We start from the raw sequence: 18,965 nt of genomic DNA, 5'->3' as shown, positions 1-18,965 counted from the left end.
GTTTGGCCTATATATTTTTTTATTAAAAAAAGTCTTGGCCCAAGACATGTTAGTTTGTTTAAACTTATTAGACATTTAATAATTAAAATAATATTTTATTTATTTTTTTAAAAATAAATAATATGATATAGGTCTGCCTTTAGATTTATAGGCCCGACACGTAAAATAATATATATATATTTTAAAATAAATAATATGATATAGGTCTGTCTTTAGGCTTATAGGCCCGACACGTAAAAGAAAGCCTATGGTTTGCTTTCTAAATATGCTTGTTTTTAGGTCTGATTCTATTCTATTTGATTATATGTAATAGGCCGAGTCATAGACTCCTATTAATTCGATTGATCCACTTACACCCCTACAGTGCTAACCATTGAGAAATATTATTTAATTATCATATTGCTTTATATATATATTTATTGAGAAAAATAATTCTTGAGATAAAGTTATATTCTGTTACTCCAAAATTACATCTTATTGAGGGTTAATATATGGAGATAATGTATCCAATGTTGAATGAAAAAAAAATCATTTATTATATATCTTTACATAAATTCATTTTAAACCGTTGAATCAATAACCTATATCTCACCTAATGATATGTCCGAGTTTAATAATATTGCTATAAATACAATAATTTATTATTTTTATGATTGTAATTAATTACAATTTAATTTCTAATCAATTAAAATTAAAATTAGGAGTAAAGTGGGCTTAGGAACGCTAGCATCTGTTCCCTCGCACTCTATTTATGGAATCGAACAAAGCTCTAGCACGACGCTAGCATCTTTCTCTTTTTCTTTTAATTGGTCTCTCGGTGAAAATAACCGTCACTATTTCTTTCTGTTTCGATAATCTTTCTCGGCAAGCAAAAGGGTGAGAGCACTAGAGAGGTAAGAAATGGAAAACTGCCTGTAATCACGGGGCAAGTAACAACACAGTCAACACTAAATCAGCCATTGCATTAGGGTGAGAAAGGAAAGGTTAATCCTGTGCCACGTAACCATGGGGAAGCCTCTTAACGGATATACACGCGTAGTGGCGGAGCCAGCCTCCAACCGGAGTCCAGGCCAAAAAATTATATGTGTATTTATTTTTATACTTAAGCAGGAAGCATGAAAAAGAATTATAATTTTATTAAATATTTTTAAATTTTATTGAATATATTTTAGGGAAAACTTCAAAAATAAAGTCTTATTAGTTTTTTAATTATCACTTACCCCTCACAAATTTTTTGAATCATTTACATCTTTATTTAGATTTTTTTTATAACTTACCCCCTGACTTAAAGTTTTTATTATTATTTACCCCCTAAGTTAGGGGGTAAATGATAAAAAAACTTTAAGTTAGGGGGATAAATAATTCAAAATTTTGGAAAGAGGATAAATGATTATGAAAAAAGTTATAAGGTAGTGTTTGGTTGAAGGATTATTTTGGGATTGATGGGAAAGTGTAAGTGGATATTGGAGAATACCACGTTTGGTTCAGGTTTTTTAAAAAAAATACTAGGCAAATAGGATAGATGGGGAAATGACTTTTGTGTTGATTTTTGGATGAAATTCACTGTTACAGAATACCACTTGAGATGTGGTATTTTGAGATAACTGGGAAAGTGAAAAACAGGTACGAAATTTCTCGCGAACATAGATTTTGCAAATTTAAATAAATTTCCCTGGTAATATTTCGGTCAACCAAACAACTTTTTTTACATTTTCCTACCAAACTCATTTTCCAACCATTTCCCTAGTAATTATATTTCCCTAGTATTTAAAAAATTTCTCCTCAACCAAACACTCCCTAAGAGTTTTTTTTGAAGTTTTTCCTATATTTTAATTTTTTTTATATAAATTGAAATAGAACACATGACTTAATACAACTTACTCAAATCTCTCATTAAATATTTATTTTTTGATAGGCCAAATTACAAATTTTAGCCCGGGCCAAATTATAATTTTAAACTGGGTCAAATTATAATTAATTATATAATTATACATGATAAATATAATTTGTTAAAATTTACCTCGGCCCGAGGTCACATCCTCGTACAACGTGGCTTCACGGTGACAGTTTATGACCTTGGAAGTGTATTAACAAATAATATCCAAAGATAAGGGCGTGGTCCAACCAAAATTCAAAGTTCGGCTCAAAGTTGACGTTAGGTGAATTCGTAAAACTCCCTATGATACCCGGTATTATTATTAAACCAGTCGAAGCAACCATGATAAAGCATCAAAACTGTAAGACAATAAGATTCTGTGGACCATACACGCCGACCAAATTCAACTATACATGTATCATGTAGTTATGTCCAATTGTATCTTTCAAATCGTTCACACTAACAATCCTATCCTCTCCTCCAAAAGAAAATGTTAACAAATAACCAAATATATATTTAGAGTAAGGGTTAAGTATCGTATGTAACAAAGGGGTTTTCATATAATCACACTATCTTATAGATAAATAATGGGGATTTATTTCCAAAGTAAAATCGTCTTTTTAAAAAAATTTCTAACTGACCAATAAAATTGTTTTGAGCTTTTTAAAATCTATATAATGATATAGGAAAAAGTGTGTGTCATTTTAAAAGAAGTAAAGTTGTGTCAGATAAGGGAGGAGAGAGATTTGACAAAAAAATAAAAGTGTGAGTCCCACCTCTTTGTGAGAGTAAAAGAATATAAGTTATGTCATTTAAAAGGATAAACATTTTTCCCAATGATATACAACGTTAACTATATGATTAGTCATTCTCCAATATTCAAAATGGGGTAAGAGTTCATATTGTTGGGAACTCGGTTCCCTCAAGCTCGGCTAAGAAGCCTTTTCGCGGAAGTCAATCAACAAGATTTTGGGATCTCGGATCTCGACAATTACCTCGACCTGAACTTCACTAAGTCGGGCAGTGCAACAAAAAATCAAAAACGCAAACAGGAGAGAGAGAAGGAAACAGGAGAGAGAGAAGGAACACAAGCAGATTTTATATGAATTTCGATAGAAAATAAATTCGGTCGAAAACTTTTGAAAAAAATAAATGAAAAAGAATTAATATTTCACTCCTAGAAAAGTCTCAATTTTCGACGGAATTTTTCACCGGCAAATATTCTGTCGAAATTAAAGACGAAATTTTTGACGAAAAAAGTATTCCGTTGAAGTTTTCGATGGAAATATAAATCCCGTCAAATTTTTTTGACTGAAAACAAATTCCATGGAAATTTTTTAAAAAAATATATGTTAAAAGAAATTATATTTATGTACTTTTTGACGGAAATCAAATTCCGTCGAGAATTTTCGACGAAAAATGAATTCCGTCAAAAACATTATAAAACAATAAATCATAAAAAATTTATATTTACGAATTTTTTGACAGAATTCATTTTTCGTCGAAAATTCATATAAAAAATAAATAAATAAATTATATTTATGAATTTTTCGACGATATAAAAATTCCATCGAAAACCTATATAAAAAATAAATCAAAAAAGAAATTATATTTATGAATTTCGTTGAGAAATTCATTTTTCGTCGAAAACCATTTTAAAGAATAAATCAAAAAGAAATTATATTTATAAATTTTCGACAGAATTCATTTTTCGTCGAAAATTTACGACAAAAAATAAATTCCGACGAAAACCCATAATAAAAATAAATAAATAAAAATTATATTTATAAACTTTTCGACGGAATTAATTTTCCGTCAAAAATTTTCCCCTACCGTGGACAGTTCCAAATTGGAAGTTGATGATCCTGATGAAGAAGAAGACAGTCAAAGACATAGAAAAAAGCCAATAAGGGTTGAAGTCAAAGAGAGCCTTGACCAGGGAGGAATGTTTTATGTTCACCCACTTAAAATCATTATTCATGTGTATGAAGACGAAGATTCTGATCCTAATTTACAAAACTTATCACTCTTAAGTTTGAGTATTTGGTGAAGTTGAATATTGTATGTGTTAGAATAGAAGGATTGTATATTGATATGTTAATTTTTATTATTAATTTTATACATGTACAATATATACTTATTGTACACCGTCCGTAAATTGTATAAGTCTTTTTTAATACTTAGCCTAATATATGATACGGACTTTTGTACTTTAAAGTATTGATTAATAAGATTTTCTTTTGATATGTTGTTTAAATTGATTATATTTTTTTATCTGGTGCAATACAGAAATTGGTATTAATTTTATAGAGAGAAATTTTAAAAAAAAATTATAAAATTTTTCGACGGAATTTGTTTTTCATCGAAAATTAATACAAGATTTTTCACAGAATTTCATTCATTTTCTGTTGAGATTTTTTACGTAATTTGTTTTCTGTCGAAAATTAATACAAGATTTTTTGACAGAATTTCATTCATTTTTCGTCGAAAATTTTCAACGGAATTTGTTTTCCGTCAAAAATTGTTACAAGATTTTTCAGCGAAATAATTTTTATTACAAAATTATAAAAATTTTCAACGAAATTTGTACTTATAATTTTTATTTATTTATTCTGTAATAAAAAAAATAATTTTGAATTTATTAATAACGTATACAATTATCTAACTACAATTAATTAGATTAAGTTTTCACTCACTTCTTTGTATAACTGGACCCTCAAACAACTCAATTTCCAAACACCAAGGGCCCATAATAGTACAAGGCGAAGTTTTAACATAATATGATTTTATATTAGAATCAAGGAGAGTAATCTCCTTAAGTCTCTTTTTCTCTCTAATATACATTTTATACACCATTCAGATGACTGTATCCTAGAATCAAAGAGAGCGAACTCCTTAAGTCTCCCCTCTCACACCTTGTGCTTGGTTTCTTTCCAAAACAAATTCAGCATACAAATCCGTCAAAGCAATCATAACTGTAGTTATCAATGGGCCCAAAATAGCACCCTGCAAAATATCATACTCCAATAAATCTATGAATGTCATTGGATACAAGAGAAGTGCATCTAAAGAAGCTCACTGATAGGCTGAACCAAACAAAGTTTTTACCAAAGTCTTCAATTGGAATTCACATTTCAAAGCTTAGTGGAATTAGAAATTTAATCAAGTTATGCAGGTACACCAGTTCTCAATTTTAAAACAAGAATCTTCCAAGAGAAGCAAGTTGATATAAAATTCTTAACTCACAGATTTGTCAAACACTCTGAAACAATATGGGTTTAAACCTTGAGATCAGTGTTTTTAAAACCCCACCCATCCCCGGTTGACCTGAGCCAACCCTGACCCCTTCCCTCTGAGGGTTGGGGTCACAAGTTGGACCCTATATGCATATCGACCCCTCTGAACCCCAAAACCCGTCCGGGTTTCAGTGACTCCCGGGTCAAAGGGGGTCACTGCATGTATTTTTTTTATAAATTTTTTTTCATGAAACAACATTGTTTTATTAAAAAAGATAATATAAAAATGTTTGCAAACGTAAATCTAATCTTTCTCTTCTCTCCTAGCGACCTAGACGTTTTCAATCTTCACCTCGCTGCTGTGAATCTTCTAGAAAAGGTAAAAAATTTACCCGTTCAAATGAAATTCTTACGGTCGTCGATGGAAAACAAAAACTCATTCTTATTTCCTTTAAATTTTCCTTTATCAGAGACCTTCTCAAAAGAGGAAAAATCGGGTAAGTGTAGTGACCCCATTAGAATATGAGTTTTGTATTTTGGTATCTTGATACTTTAATTAGGTTGTGTAATATTGACTTGTGGTTGTAATTGGTGAATTATGTTAAGTATATTTTAAATCTTTGATGATTGGTGGTTTGTTTTTTAATTTTTTCATATAGGATATATATATTTATATTTTTTTAATATATAAAACCGAGTCAGCATAGTGACCCCCTAACCCCCCGATTGAACCCCTGGCCCCGTAACCCCTGACCTCGACGGGGTCGATGGCCGGGCCGGATTTTTAAACACTGCTTGAGATTCAGGTAAAACATAATGCATCAAGAGTTATAGACTGAAGCACAAACTGCTTCTATAATATTCAAGAGTGGGAGACAAGAGGTTAAAAATTTACCTCTAGAGCATATGAGAACAATGTCACTCCCCCAATGATGCTCACCCCAGTAAGATATGCTTTATTTCCAGGCACATCTTCCAGAATTTTTGATGCCCCGTAATATATGAGGAAAAGGTGAATGACAAACAAGACATTGGCAACGACGTATCTGCCTTCAAGCACTAGTTGCATAGCTGCTAGGATTGTTGCAAGCCAAGATGGAAACATTGGCAGCAGGGTACTGATGAAGGCAAAGACGATTGACATGTACAAAAAAAATGTATTTTGAACAATCTGAATAGAAGCCAAGTAAGGCATCCCTGAAAAAAATTCAATCTCAAGAGGGGCCAAAAGAACTCCTGAAATAGCTTTATCCAAAACTTGAACACACCTGACCCTTGTAGAGTTTGAAATTGGACGTATGCACAACACTTGTTCTATTACCCCACCAGACTCTGATATGATGAGATAATACAAAACCGAAATGAATACCATTAACTGAGATACAAAATTGAAAACCTCTGCAGCTCCGGAGATTATGAAATTTGCAATGGAGAACATAAATTTGGCACTGCTTCCAAGCATAACTCTATTACAAGCCAAAACATGTTGAGATACAATTCCTTTAATGGCAAATCCTTTGGCCTTCTCAACTAAATCCTCACGGGTAATAACGAAATGCTTAATGTCAGTCTTAAATTCAGTCATATTATATTGTGCGGCCAAATCAGACAGTGTCTCATATAATTTGGTAGCGTAACTATCCATCGTCCAAGCAACATAATTATCATAAAACCACTTCTTGACACCAATTTTCTCATCATAATTGCTCTCTTTCACATGCAATTTCAGAGAAATCATCGCATCTTTCCCTTCAAATCCAATCTTATAAGAAAAGACAATCATCGCGGCTGAAAATCCAACAATCATACAAGCAATTAGCCCAACTGCCACAATAATTTCCAACTTCTTCACATTCCTTTGGTGAAAGAAACACTGATTTCACTGCTCTTGCTGCTACTGAAAGAAGACAAAGTAGAAACAATATGGTTTGAGGTGAAATAAAAGCCCAAACCCAGAAGGACCAAAGTCCCAAAACCACCAAGCTGTTCATAAGCAATGATGAAAATCTGATGGGCCTTCAATAAAGTAATCAAGCCCATTAATTAGGAATTAGTATATATAGAGATGTTTAGGGTGAGGTTTCTTTATGCATGTATTTAGAATATTTGGAGTGGGGTTTTGGAAAAGGATATCGTGGGATCTCTTTGGTCTAGGTATTTGGCTTGAGAGTAAGTGAGGTTTTTTGGTGTTATTTCCTGCTGTCTCATTTTCTGCCATTGTTATGCACTGTTATTGTATTTCTATTAGTAGGATTGTAAGGAGCTAGTCTCCAATTTCATTTGTCAATACAAAATGTCTTTGCATTCAGAGTTATTTGTTGTTGTATTTTTGGGGTTCCATAAATTTGGTATCAGAGCATTTCTGATCTAGGGAGTGCTTCTGGTCCAGATCTACAAAAAAAAAATCACGAAAGTGGAAAAAGCATGGATCGAGTGAGGGAAGAAAGATTGTGAGGGGTGGAAGACGCTATCCGTCAATTGCAAGGAATAATTCAGAGACTCAAGGATGTAATAGATCAGTGTTATGACAGTCGAAATCTGAATGGAGTGCACAACGAAGGAAGAACGGGGGGTGATGAAATTGAAGAAGAAAAAATCAATGAAACAGAAAAAGAAGGAGCAAAAATAATCGAAGAAGAGGCTGAAATTGCAATGGACAAGGTGAACAATGTCTACAGAAAAGAAACGAAGGAAAAAGAAAAAGAAGAAGAGAAGGAGGAAGAAGTTGTTGACGGGGGAAAAGTAGATCTGAAAATGAAAGAAGAAGAGGATGACAATGTTGTTGTAGGAACGAGAAAAAACAGAGATGCGGAAATAAATGAAGAAAAAGAGAAAGAAGACGGAAAAGAAAGAAGAGACGAAGATGAACATGCAGAACAAAAAGGAATAGTGACAGAAGAAGACGAAGAAGGAGAAGAAGATATCAAAGAGAAGGAAAAGGTTAGTTAACAATTTGGTCCTTCGATTGGGAAGATTGGATGTGGGTCTGGGTATGGGGCTAAACCATACACCCAAACTGCATTAGCAAATTGGGCTGCAACCAATAATGATATAAGGCCCACTTTCGGAAATACAGTTGGGCAAAATGGGCTGGAAATACTACAGCAAAATGTGACCCAAGCAGGAAGACAAGGACAAAATTTAATAGTGAGGACCAAGGAAAGGAGCCCAGTCGAGCCCAGTTCAGAGAATGAGAGAAAGGGGGCAAATAACTCCCGAGATCATAACGGGAACGGAGGCCACAGGGGTGCGAAATTCAAGTGATACATACACGTTAGAAGAGCTCAACGATAAACAACGGCAGAATTTGTGCCTTAAGTGCGATGAACCAAATTCTCTTGATCACGTATGCCCAAAACACATCCACATAATGCTTTTGGGAGCAAGAGCCCCAAATCTGTTTGCAGAAGAACATTTGGGCATAGTCATTAGCAATGGAGAAGTAGTGGCTCTTCGATTAAGTGTGTATAGCACTGTGGTACTGACATCAAGTCATTCATTGAAGTTTTGGGGAGAGATAGAAGGAAGGAACGTAATGGTACTTGTCGACTTGTCATTGCTCAAGAAATAATAATGGGCCAAGTGAAGAGCAAGCTGCATGGACCAGAATTAGGGGACGAAGACTTCCCTCCACGGCTGCAACAAATATCCTCTGTTTTGTGGCAGGAAATGCAGCAAAAAACAGAGCATCAAGAGGGGGGAGTTATTCCTTGTTTTATGGAAAAAAAAATGTTACAGGAAATACCACAATAGAGAAGCAAGGAGGGGCAACAAATTGCAAGGGAGTATTGGGTACAAAGACAACTGGGACTATATGCTTTAAACAATGAGACCCAGGTGGAAGTTTTTTTTTTATATCCCTTATCCTCCTTCACCTTGAGGACAAGGTGAATTTTAAAGAGGGAGTATTGATGGGCCTTCTATAAAGTAATCAAGCCCATTAATTAGGAATTAGTATATATAAAGATGTTTAGGGTGAGGTTTCTTTATGCATGTATTCAGAATATTAAGAGTGGAGTTTTGGAAAAGAATCTCTTTGGTCTAGATATTTGGCTTTAGAGTAACTGAGGTCTTTTGGTGTTATTTGCTGCTGTCTTATTTTTTTGCCATTGTTCTGCACTGTTATTGTATTTCTATTAGTAGGATTGTAAGGAGCTAGTCTCCAATTTCATTTGTCAATACAAAATGTCTTTGCATTTAGAGTTATTTGTTGTTGTATTTTTGGGGTTCCATCAAAATCCAAAAAGAGAAAAGCAAAGGAAGCAAATTGGAAAACCCACTATGGCTCCTAGTGGGGTGGTTCTGAAGCCTTGGTTTCCTTAGAATGAAGCTGAGAGAAGCTTCATGGATCTCAAGAAGGGTACCCAAAAAAACTGTGAACACAACAAGAGGAACAACAAGAAGAGTTTGTATGAGGCCTAGGTAGAGGTGTCGGGACCAAAATGCAACAAGAGTCTGCTGAATACCCCTAAGAGGGATGGAGCAGAGCACTGCCCATTGGAGGGGTCTGCGGAACAGTATCAATTGCTTGAAAAAATGTGTACGTGTCGGGGATCAAAGTGGCGAAGAAGACAAACCCCAACAATGCCACAGTTATGTACACGTTGCATGTGGGGCTCCCTCTTCTGATGGATGCTAAAAGCAACATGTTCTCCGGATAGATGGTAGCAATTGAAAAGAGAAGGCTACTCAAGTGGAACTTTTCTTTTGCGGGTTACGATGATATATTTATTGAAGATTGAAGTCATAGCAACATATTTTGGTTAGGGCATTTGTTCCTATAATCCAACTAAAGAGGGGATCATTGTCACGGTCATCCTATTAATGAATAATCCAACTAAAGAGGGGGTCATTGTCACGGTCATCCTATTAATGAAGCAAATTCAATGAAGCAACAACTAAGAAGTGGCCATAAACTATATATAGTCTTCACTAGTTTGAAAGCTCATTTAATGTAGTGGAAATAACTGCTCTCTTTTTTTAAGTTAGAAGTTATTTATAAGTTAAAGGAAAAAAAAATTTAAAAAAAGCTAAAAGTTATTTGGTGACTACTTAAAATTTTTAGCTTAAAAACACATATTTCAAGAAAATTCTCTCTTTATTTTTATAGTTCGTCATTTCAAAAAAATGCACACAATTCAAGAAAAGTAGATAAGAGCTTAAAAAATCCGTTCTAAGAACTTTTAACTTTTAACTTTTTTTTCATTTATAAAAAAAAATTCATTATAAGAGCTTTTTTAAAATTTATTTGGCCTAATTTTTATTTATAAATAATTTTTAACTTAAAAAAAATTCAAATATGCGCTAACTATAGAGAGGAAGGATATTCTTACTACCAAAATTTTCTACTACTAACTTACTACTCATCTAATAACCATTGAATCAAAGAGAGAGAATGCTAAAAAGTTTTTGAAAAAAGAGAAAATATTGATCCGATGGTGATTAGATAGGTAGTAAGTTGGTAGCAGAAGATTTTGATAGTAAGAATATCTCTCCTCAACTATAGATCCTCAAAGCGAAAGAGTATTATTTAGTCCATTCCAAAGGCTTGACTAATTAAAGATGTTGGCTTCAGACCCGAGGCAAGGAGGTTCGGCTCGGTTGGCTGCATGCCTGCATTGACTCTTGTATTTAAATAAACTAGTGAATTACCCGTGCGATGCCCGGGGGAAAAAGAACAAAATATTTTTCGTCTGCCGTGGTTGGTTAATCGCACTGCAAACCTTATACTTACAAAAACCTGTGTTGCTATCTTGTTTTATATTTCAGGTGGAAAAAACTACAACATTAACACAGAATTTTACAAATATCAATCATAAACAAAAATCTGCTATCCAGAGTGATCAATATTATGCAAATCAAATATAGTTATCTACTCGATGAGTTATGAAAAAAATAAATACGCCATAGTTGACTATGTTAAAATGAGGATGGCTAAAGAGAGAAAAATGCATACAACTTATTGTTAACTATAACAGCCACTAATAAAATCAAGGTAACAAACAGACTAAGCAAATATGAAATTAAAAGATCAGCTTGTACCTATAATAAGAAAACGCTATTAATTCAGTATCATTACGTAGCAATCATTGGAGGGATGAGTTCAACACATACCAAACATGTGATTTTCTATGTTTATGCATTACCAGGAACATCCTCTTCTACCATCATATTTATGCCTACGATACAAAATGCAAATGCTCATTAAATAAATTACGCTAATATGTTAACACCCAGAAGTAATAGTCTAAGCAAAAAAAATGGGTTATTTTTTTTTTAGAACCCAAAAAACGTTGTCTGAAAAGGATTTGAAAGCAAATTAATCAAATGGTCACGTATGAGTCATATTTTTTGCTTACACTGGAACAAATGTGTCTAAACAGCATCAAATCAATACACATGCTAAAAACTTGTAACAATATAAAGAACCCATTATAATAAATTTTTAAAAAACAACAACATACATTCGGGTCCACCAAAGACTCAAAGAATGAGGTGACAATAGCTTCGCTGCTTCAAACACATGAAACATGATATCTTGGCTCATTATATGACTCCAAATTGTTTTTTTTACGTTGACCTTAAATAACATGGATTTTTCATTTAGAACGTTAAGTTTTCTTGAATAATATTCCAAATCAGCACCCTACATAAAAAACTCCTTCAAAGTTAAGTATAACTCGTGCGATGCACGGGAATAAAAGACTAGTGAAATTTTAATTATAAAAAAAAAATAGTGAAATTTTAATTTAATTATAAAAATGTGTTGGTGGGCCGGCCCTCCAGGCCGAGCCCAGTGTGCCACCTCTAACTATTAGCATGTAATAGGTTTTTATATTTATCCTAAAAAAAAAGCACTTATAGTTGCGTCTAGGTTTTTATATTTTATCTCATAGATGAACTTTCATGTATTACAATTAGATTTACAAAATAATAATAAATAATTTTTTTTTGCAAGGATTTGTGTCGTTAGTATTTGAAATTTTATAAATTAGTATTTACAAAAATTGAAATCTGAATTAGGAATTTAATTATAAAAGAAGAATAGTGAAATTTTAATTTAATTATTAAAATGTGTTGGCAGGCGGGGCGGGCAGGCCCTCTAGGCCAAGCCCAGTTTGCAACATTTAACTATCAGCATTTTATGAAAATAATTATTTTTTTGAAAGGATTTATGTCATTAGTATTTTGAATTTTACAAATTTGTATTTACAAAAATTAAAATTAGATTTAGGAATTAGATTATAAAAGAAGAATGATAAAATTTTAATTTAATTATAAAAAAGTGTTGGTGGGTCGGCCCTTCGGGCCAAGCCCAATTTGCCACCTCTAACTATCAGCTTGCAATAGATTTTTATATTTATCCATAAAAAAAGGTTCTTATCGTCACATTTAGGTTTTTATATTTATCTTAGAGATGGACTTTCATTTATTACAATCATATTTAAAAAATAATAATAAATGATTATTTTTTGCAAGGATTTTTGTCGTTTGTATTTGAAATTTTACAAATTTGTATTTACAAAAATCAAAATAATATTTAGGAATTTAATTATAAAAGAAGAGGGATGAAATTTCAATTTAATTATAAAAATGTGTTGGTGGGCCGAGCCCAGTTTGCCACCTCTAACTATTAGGATGTAATAGGTTTTTATATTTATCCACACAAAAGGCTCTTATAGTTGCGTCTAAGTTTTTATATTTTATCTCAGAGATGAACTTTCATGTATTACAATTAGATTTACAAAATAATAATATATAATTTTTTTTTGCGAGGATTTGTGTCGTTAGTATTTGAAATTTTATAAATTAGTATTTACAAAAATTGAAATCTAAATTAGGAATTTAATTATAAAAGAAGAATAGTGAAATTTTAATTTAATTATTAAAATGTGTCGGCAGGCGGGGCGGGCAGGCCCTCTAGGCCAAGCCCAGTTTGCAACATTTAACTATCAGCATTTTATGAAAATAATTATTTTTTTGAAAGGATTTATGTCATTAGTATTTTGAATTTTACAAATTTGTATTTACAAAAATTAAAATTAGATTTAGGAATTAGATTATAAAAGAAGAATGATAAAATTTTAATTTAATTATAAAAAAGTGTTGGTGGGTCGGCCCTTCGGGCCAAGCTCAATTTGCCACCTCTAACTATCAGCTTGCAATAGATTTTTATATTTATCCATAAAAAAAGGTTCTTATCGTCACATTTAGGTTTTTATATTTATCTTAGAGATGGACTTTCATTTATTACAATCATATTTAAAAAATAATAATAAATAATTATATTTTGCAAGGACTTTTGTCGTTTGTATTTGAAATTTTACAAATTTGTATTTACAAAAATCAAAATAAGATTTAGGAATTTAATTATAAAAGAAGAGGGATGAAATTTCAATTTAATTATAAAAATGTGTTGGTGGGCCGGCCCTCCGGGCCGAGCCCAGTTTGCCACCTCTAACTATTAGGATGTAATAGGTTTTTATATTTATCCACACAAAAAGGCTCTTATAGTTGCGTCTAGGTTTTTATATTTTATCTCAGAGATGAACTTTCATTTATTACAATTAGATTTATAAAATAATAATAAATAATTATTTTTTGCAAGGATTTGTGTCGTTATAATTTGGAATTTTATAAATTTTTATTGACAAAAATTGAAATATGAATTAGGAATTTAAATATAAAAAAAGAATAATAGAATTTTAATTTAATTATAAAAACGTGTTGGCGGGCGGGGCAGACAAACCCTCTGTGCCAAGTTCAGTATGCAACCTTTAACTATCAGCATCCTTATATTTTTTGTTTAATCTATAATTTTATATTAAAATTCAAATTTCATATATATATATATATATATATATATATATATATATCTTTTTCCCATTACCGAAACATTAAATGTTGAACTCTTTTTTCACTTATCAAATTCAAAATTCAAATTTAAAAAATTAGAATTTTAAATGTTAAATAATTTTCCACCCAATAAACATAATAATTAATATTATTAATAGGTTTAATAATTTTCCATACAGAAAGTAGTGGAAAAAATGCATAGAAGGATGTACACATTCTCCAAGTAATAATTTCTAGTTTTATATCATTAAAATCTCCAGCTAGCAGCCAAGGCCCATGTATATGCTGTTTTAACAGCTTCACAGCATCCCACATCATATGTCTCTGATCCTCCCTAGGACTAGCATATATAGCAGTACAGAAAAATCTACTCGCACCACCAAAATCAATCCACATGTGGATAAATTGATTAGACTGAGAGATACAATCAATCTTTACTTTATTTGAGTTCCAAATCACCCATAAACCACCTGAAAACCTAATTGCTTCCTCGAAAATAGCTTTATCAAATTTCAGCTGCTTCATAATAGATTTGCATTTATCACTCTGTGCTCGAGTCTCCAATAAAATCACTACATCACATGAATGCTTTTCCACCATCAGGTTTAGAGTACGGCCAATTTTGGGGTTGGCCGCTCCCCTACAGTTCCAGAATAGGACTGACATTAAGAAACCATAGGGGATGCTACCGGCTTATCTTGAACCTGTGACAAATTATCCCTTTGCAAATTATCAGCTATATCAATAGCCATACCTGTATTTACCTCTGACAAATGTCCTTCCAGAGCAATGTTATCAGATGACTGAGGATGTTGCCCTTTATACAGCTTATGATTCCCCTGCACCCCCTGGCTTTGGTCTGGAGGTTTTGGTTCAGGAACTCCTTCTGTCTCCATTAATTGAGATTGCTTTGAATGATTCAAATCAGATATAACTTGCACCCTGTCCTTTTGGATTGAAGCCAGCTCCTTTGAACTCTGACCATTATTAACTAGAAGAAAATGCTCATGCTGAGCATCCTCTTTTCCATCCTGATTCCTCCTTTTCTCCTGTAAACCCTCCACCTTATTCTTATTCGCTTGGGTTTTAGAAGCCAGAATTTCCACGTTATCAACCATTCCCTGCTTATTATAAGCAGTTGTGCTCTGAATATGATCCCACACTAATTGATAGGCTTTGGACGTTTCAACTAAAGTGGGCTTCTCTTTTAAGGTCTTTTTTCCTCTATCATGAGACTTCTCCTCGTGAACTTTCACCAGATCCAATTGTGTCTCCTTGACAAACTCCACATGCCTCAAATCCTCACTATCAGGTTCCATCGTCCTCAACACATTGAAACTTGCTCTACTATCCCGTCTCCCAACTTGGGAATTGTTTTCCTTGCCTTTGCTCTCTCCCGCCTTGTAGTTAGATCCTTTCCTTGCTCCTTTCTGTTTATTAACTAACATCCAAGGCCCAAAATTGCCATCCATGTCCTGATTTGGAATGACCTCCCTTTCCTCATTAGTGCCCATATTTCCATTCCCTGCCTCTTCTTCCTTGCCTACACCCCCATTGACATCAGTGCCTTTAGGGCATTTTTCAGCCCTATGGCCATATTGACCGCAAGAGTAACAAACAATATGCAATCCTTCATACTCGATCTTTTTTAGTCTTCCTTCTATTTTATATTCAGCATACAAAGGTTTGCTCAGATCCAATTCCACACATATCCTAGTGATGGTCCTCAAGAGTTGAGGCCCATTAAGTGTAAATTGTTCCACAAAACCCATGTTTTGGTTATAAATCACTCCCTTCAACCTTCTTCTTTCCATATAGAGCAACTGTTTTGAATAGTGGAGCAGAGCAATACCGAAAGTGGGAGTTAAGGTAGACCTGGAGCAAATTTAACATTATCTTTTTCACATATGACTATTGGGTTAGTTTTCTTTGTTCAGGACAACTAAGGCCCATCAGAAGGAACCACAAAATGAAGAGAGAAGAAGGAGTGTTGCGCAGAAAAAAAAAAAAAAAAAACCTGCTGTAGTACAACAGCAGTCAAAGGAAGCAATGGGAAGCCGCCACGTCAGCCACAGCAGAGAAGGTGGAGGTGCTACCTCTGCTACAGTACGAAAGCAAAGAAGCTGAGCAATCAAAAGCTGCCACATCAGCTGCAGCAGAAGGAGTGGAGGTGCCTCCCTGAATCCGATACTCCCACTCACAAAGGGAGCCAAAAGCAAGGGGGACCACTTCCATTTAAGGCCAAGCTGGCAAAAAGCAAGGCTACCATTGGAGAGGATTTCTATTCGGAGCTGAGATGGCAAGAAGCAAATCTACCATTGGAGAGGATTTAAACAAAGCACGACCCTTGATGAAAGGAACAATGAAGATCAAATGAAGAACCCTATAAAAGGAACAAGCAATCCTCATAAAGGAAATTATCAGCGCCCATCCTAGGACTCGTCATCTCTTTGTTTTCTTTTTGTAAAAATGCTCACTAGGAGCTAACTTCCTCTAAGTAGGTGAGGGTTCCATAGAAGTAATCCCTTTTGTCTCAGGATAACTTTGTAAGGAACACATATTTTATAAATGAATTTTGAGTTGCTCTTTGGTTTAATTTATTGATTTTGTGAAACCCTTTGGGCTGGCAACCTCATCCCGGGACCACTCGGTTGATGAAACACTGACAAGGGCGTGTGGAGCATTCTCAAGATCCTGGGGTAGTTTAGCCTGAAGAAAGGAGGGAGAAACACCTGGAATAGGGAGCACTGCCATGTGAATCCATGCTCTTTTGAGAAGGCAGCATGGTTTCCTTGCATATAACTCCAAGTACTATGGAGTAACGTGGAGAGTAAGGCCTTACCCTCTGCTTACCTATAGCAAAACAAGGGAAGGAGCAAAATCCACTTGTAAAATATGCTACCAAGCAGGGTTAACCAAAGGGATGAAAACATGGAACCCGTAACACCTACTTGACTTTTTCTGAAATTAATCTTAACTCAAACTTCTATCACAACCTTTTCCTCACGATAACTGAACTGTGTTTTACCAGCTGATGCTCTTACTTTCATTTCGTTGACTGCTCTTGAAGTTACTTAAATTGATGCCTTTTTATTCGATAACCGTGCTAAGTCATTCACTGCTCTCATCTGGTTCAGAATGGTTAACATTGTTTAACTAGCTGCCCAGAGATTGTTCTTTGTGAAGCTTAGCTGAGAATAGTACTTTCTTTTATTGCTCCATTTTACAAATTAAGTTTCCTTTAGCGCTTCTTACTTCACAACTGCTCCCTGAGTACGATAAATCTGGGGCTACAGTACCCTATATTGCTTGACACGTACGCTTGCGTATAGTTGAAGAGGGTTGCTCTTAGTCAGAGTAGATTGCTCCTGTTGGCAATCCTGACTATTACTCTGCACTCTTGCTCTCTGAAAAGATATTCCCGAGCAGCTCTCGGTTCGACCAAGCAATTGGCGTCGTTGCCGGGGATCATTTGGCAAGAAAGGGCATTTTTGAGGAAACATTTTTGTTGTTTAATTGCAGTCTTTTTGTCTTGATAGACCTCCTCCATTTGTATGAGCACAGAACCTACAGAACTTGGACTGGAAATAGTACTTTTAGATCCAGAACCCGAGAGAACCTTCAGAAATAGAAGAAGAGTTCAAAGGTTGAGAAACATTACAATGGCGGAGGTTGTAAACAATGATAACAATGGAAATCATAATCATGAGCCTGAACAAGGACCGAATGAAGGAAGAGGGCCATCATTGAATGATATGGCTGCTCCCTTCAGAAATGGTCCAGAACGAGGCTATGTTCCCCCTCCTTTGAATATCCCGAACTTTGAAATGAAACCTACAATGTTCCAAATGATTATGAACGCTGGTCAGTTCCATGGAAGACCCTCACAGTCATTTGGACAATTTCACTGAGATAGTTGATAATTTCAAAGTTCATGGTATTTCGGAAGAAAACATGCGGATGCGGCTTTTTCCATTTTCCTTAGCTGGAAAAGCCAAAGAATGGAGGAGAACATTGCCCCCAAACTCCATCACCAGTTGGGAGCAATTGGCGGAACAGTTTGTTACCCGATTTTTCTCCCAAGCAAAACAAGCCCAAGTGAGGGCTGATATAGCTTCCTTTCAAATGTATGATGGAGAAAGTTTGTATGAAGCATGGGAACGCTTTAAAGAGTTGATACGAATTTGCCCGAATCATGGAGTTTCTGATTGGGGCATCATTCACACGTTTTATCATGGCTTAACCCCACCATTGAAAGCAACTGTTGATGCAGCTGCAGGGGGAGATCTTTTGGATTTTACTTATCCAGAAACCTACCAGTTGTTGGAAAAACTTTCAAAAAAACATATTTCATGGCCTTCCACACGATACAGTGCTCTTAAGAAAGCAGGAGTTCTTGAGCTAAGCTCAGCTGATGCTCTTTCAGCCCAAATGGCTTCACTCCAGAACACTATAAAAAACGGGAAGCCCATAGAACAGAAAAAACCAACTGAGCAACTTCTCTTGACTCAATCAAGTCAGAGTTGCCCCACTTGTGGAGGTCCTCATGAATATGAGGACTGTAACAATCTAGCTGTTGTGTGCTATGCAGGAGGGTATGACAACAACAACAGGAGCAATGACAACTATCAAGGGAACAATAACCGAGGTTGGAGGAATCAGAATAATGCTGGAGGTAGTGGAGGAAACTATCAGAACCGACCCCCGTATCCCAGGCAGAACCAACAAAACTGGGATAAGGGTGAAGGGAAGTCCCAATCCTTTGAGACTTCTGTCAAGGAGTACATGAATCAGAACAGCGTAGCCATGCGAAACCTAGAAACCCAAATTGGTCAGCTGGCTGGAGCACTCAAACAGAGGCAACCAGGGACACTCCCTAGTGACACAGAAAAGCCGTCTCAGGATAACCAGGAGCATTGTAATGCTATAAGCCTACGAGATGGAAAGACTTTACCACCCCCAGATTTAGTGGCACGACCTCGAAAGCGCGAACCGGC

The 18,965-nt window shown here is 34.6% G+C and overlaps 1 non-coding gene and 1 pseudogene across 1 annotated transcript; both read right to left on the bottom strand.

The window, feature by feature from the left end:
- Positions 1 to 4,771: 4,771 nt before the first annotated feature.
- Positions 4,772 to 7,152, bottom strand: LOC133284244 (uncharacterized; annotated as a pseudogene).
- A 10,913-nt stretch (positions 7,153 to 18,065) lies between these two features.
- LOC133284247 (small nucleolar RNA R71) lies at positions 18,066 to 18,170 on the bottom strand. The gene has a single exon (XR_009747881.1). It is a non-coding gene; the product is annotated as a small nucleolar RNA R71 (small nucleolar RNA).
- Positions 18,171 to 18,965: the final 795 nt, after the last annotated feature.

Source organism: Gastrolobium bilobum, unplaced genomic scaffold (genome assembly GCF_033153095.1).
Source record: "Gastrolobium bilobum isolate Gb01-03AN ecotype WA unplaced genomic scaffold, APGP_CSIRO_Gbil_v1 utg35536, whole genome shotgun sequence".
NCBI classification, from domain to species: domain Eukaryota; kingdom Viridiplantae; phylum Streptophyta; class Magnoliopsida; order Fabales; family Fabaceae; genus Gastrolobium; species Gastrolobium bilobum.
This window is presented reverse-complemented; position numbering and strand designations above follow the sequence as displayed.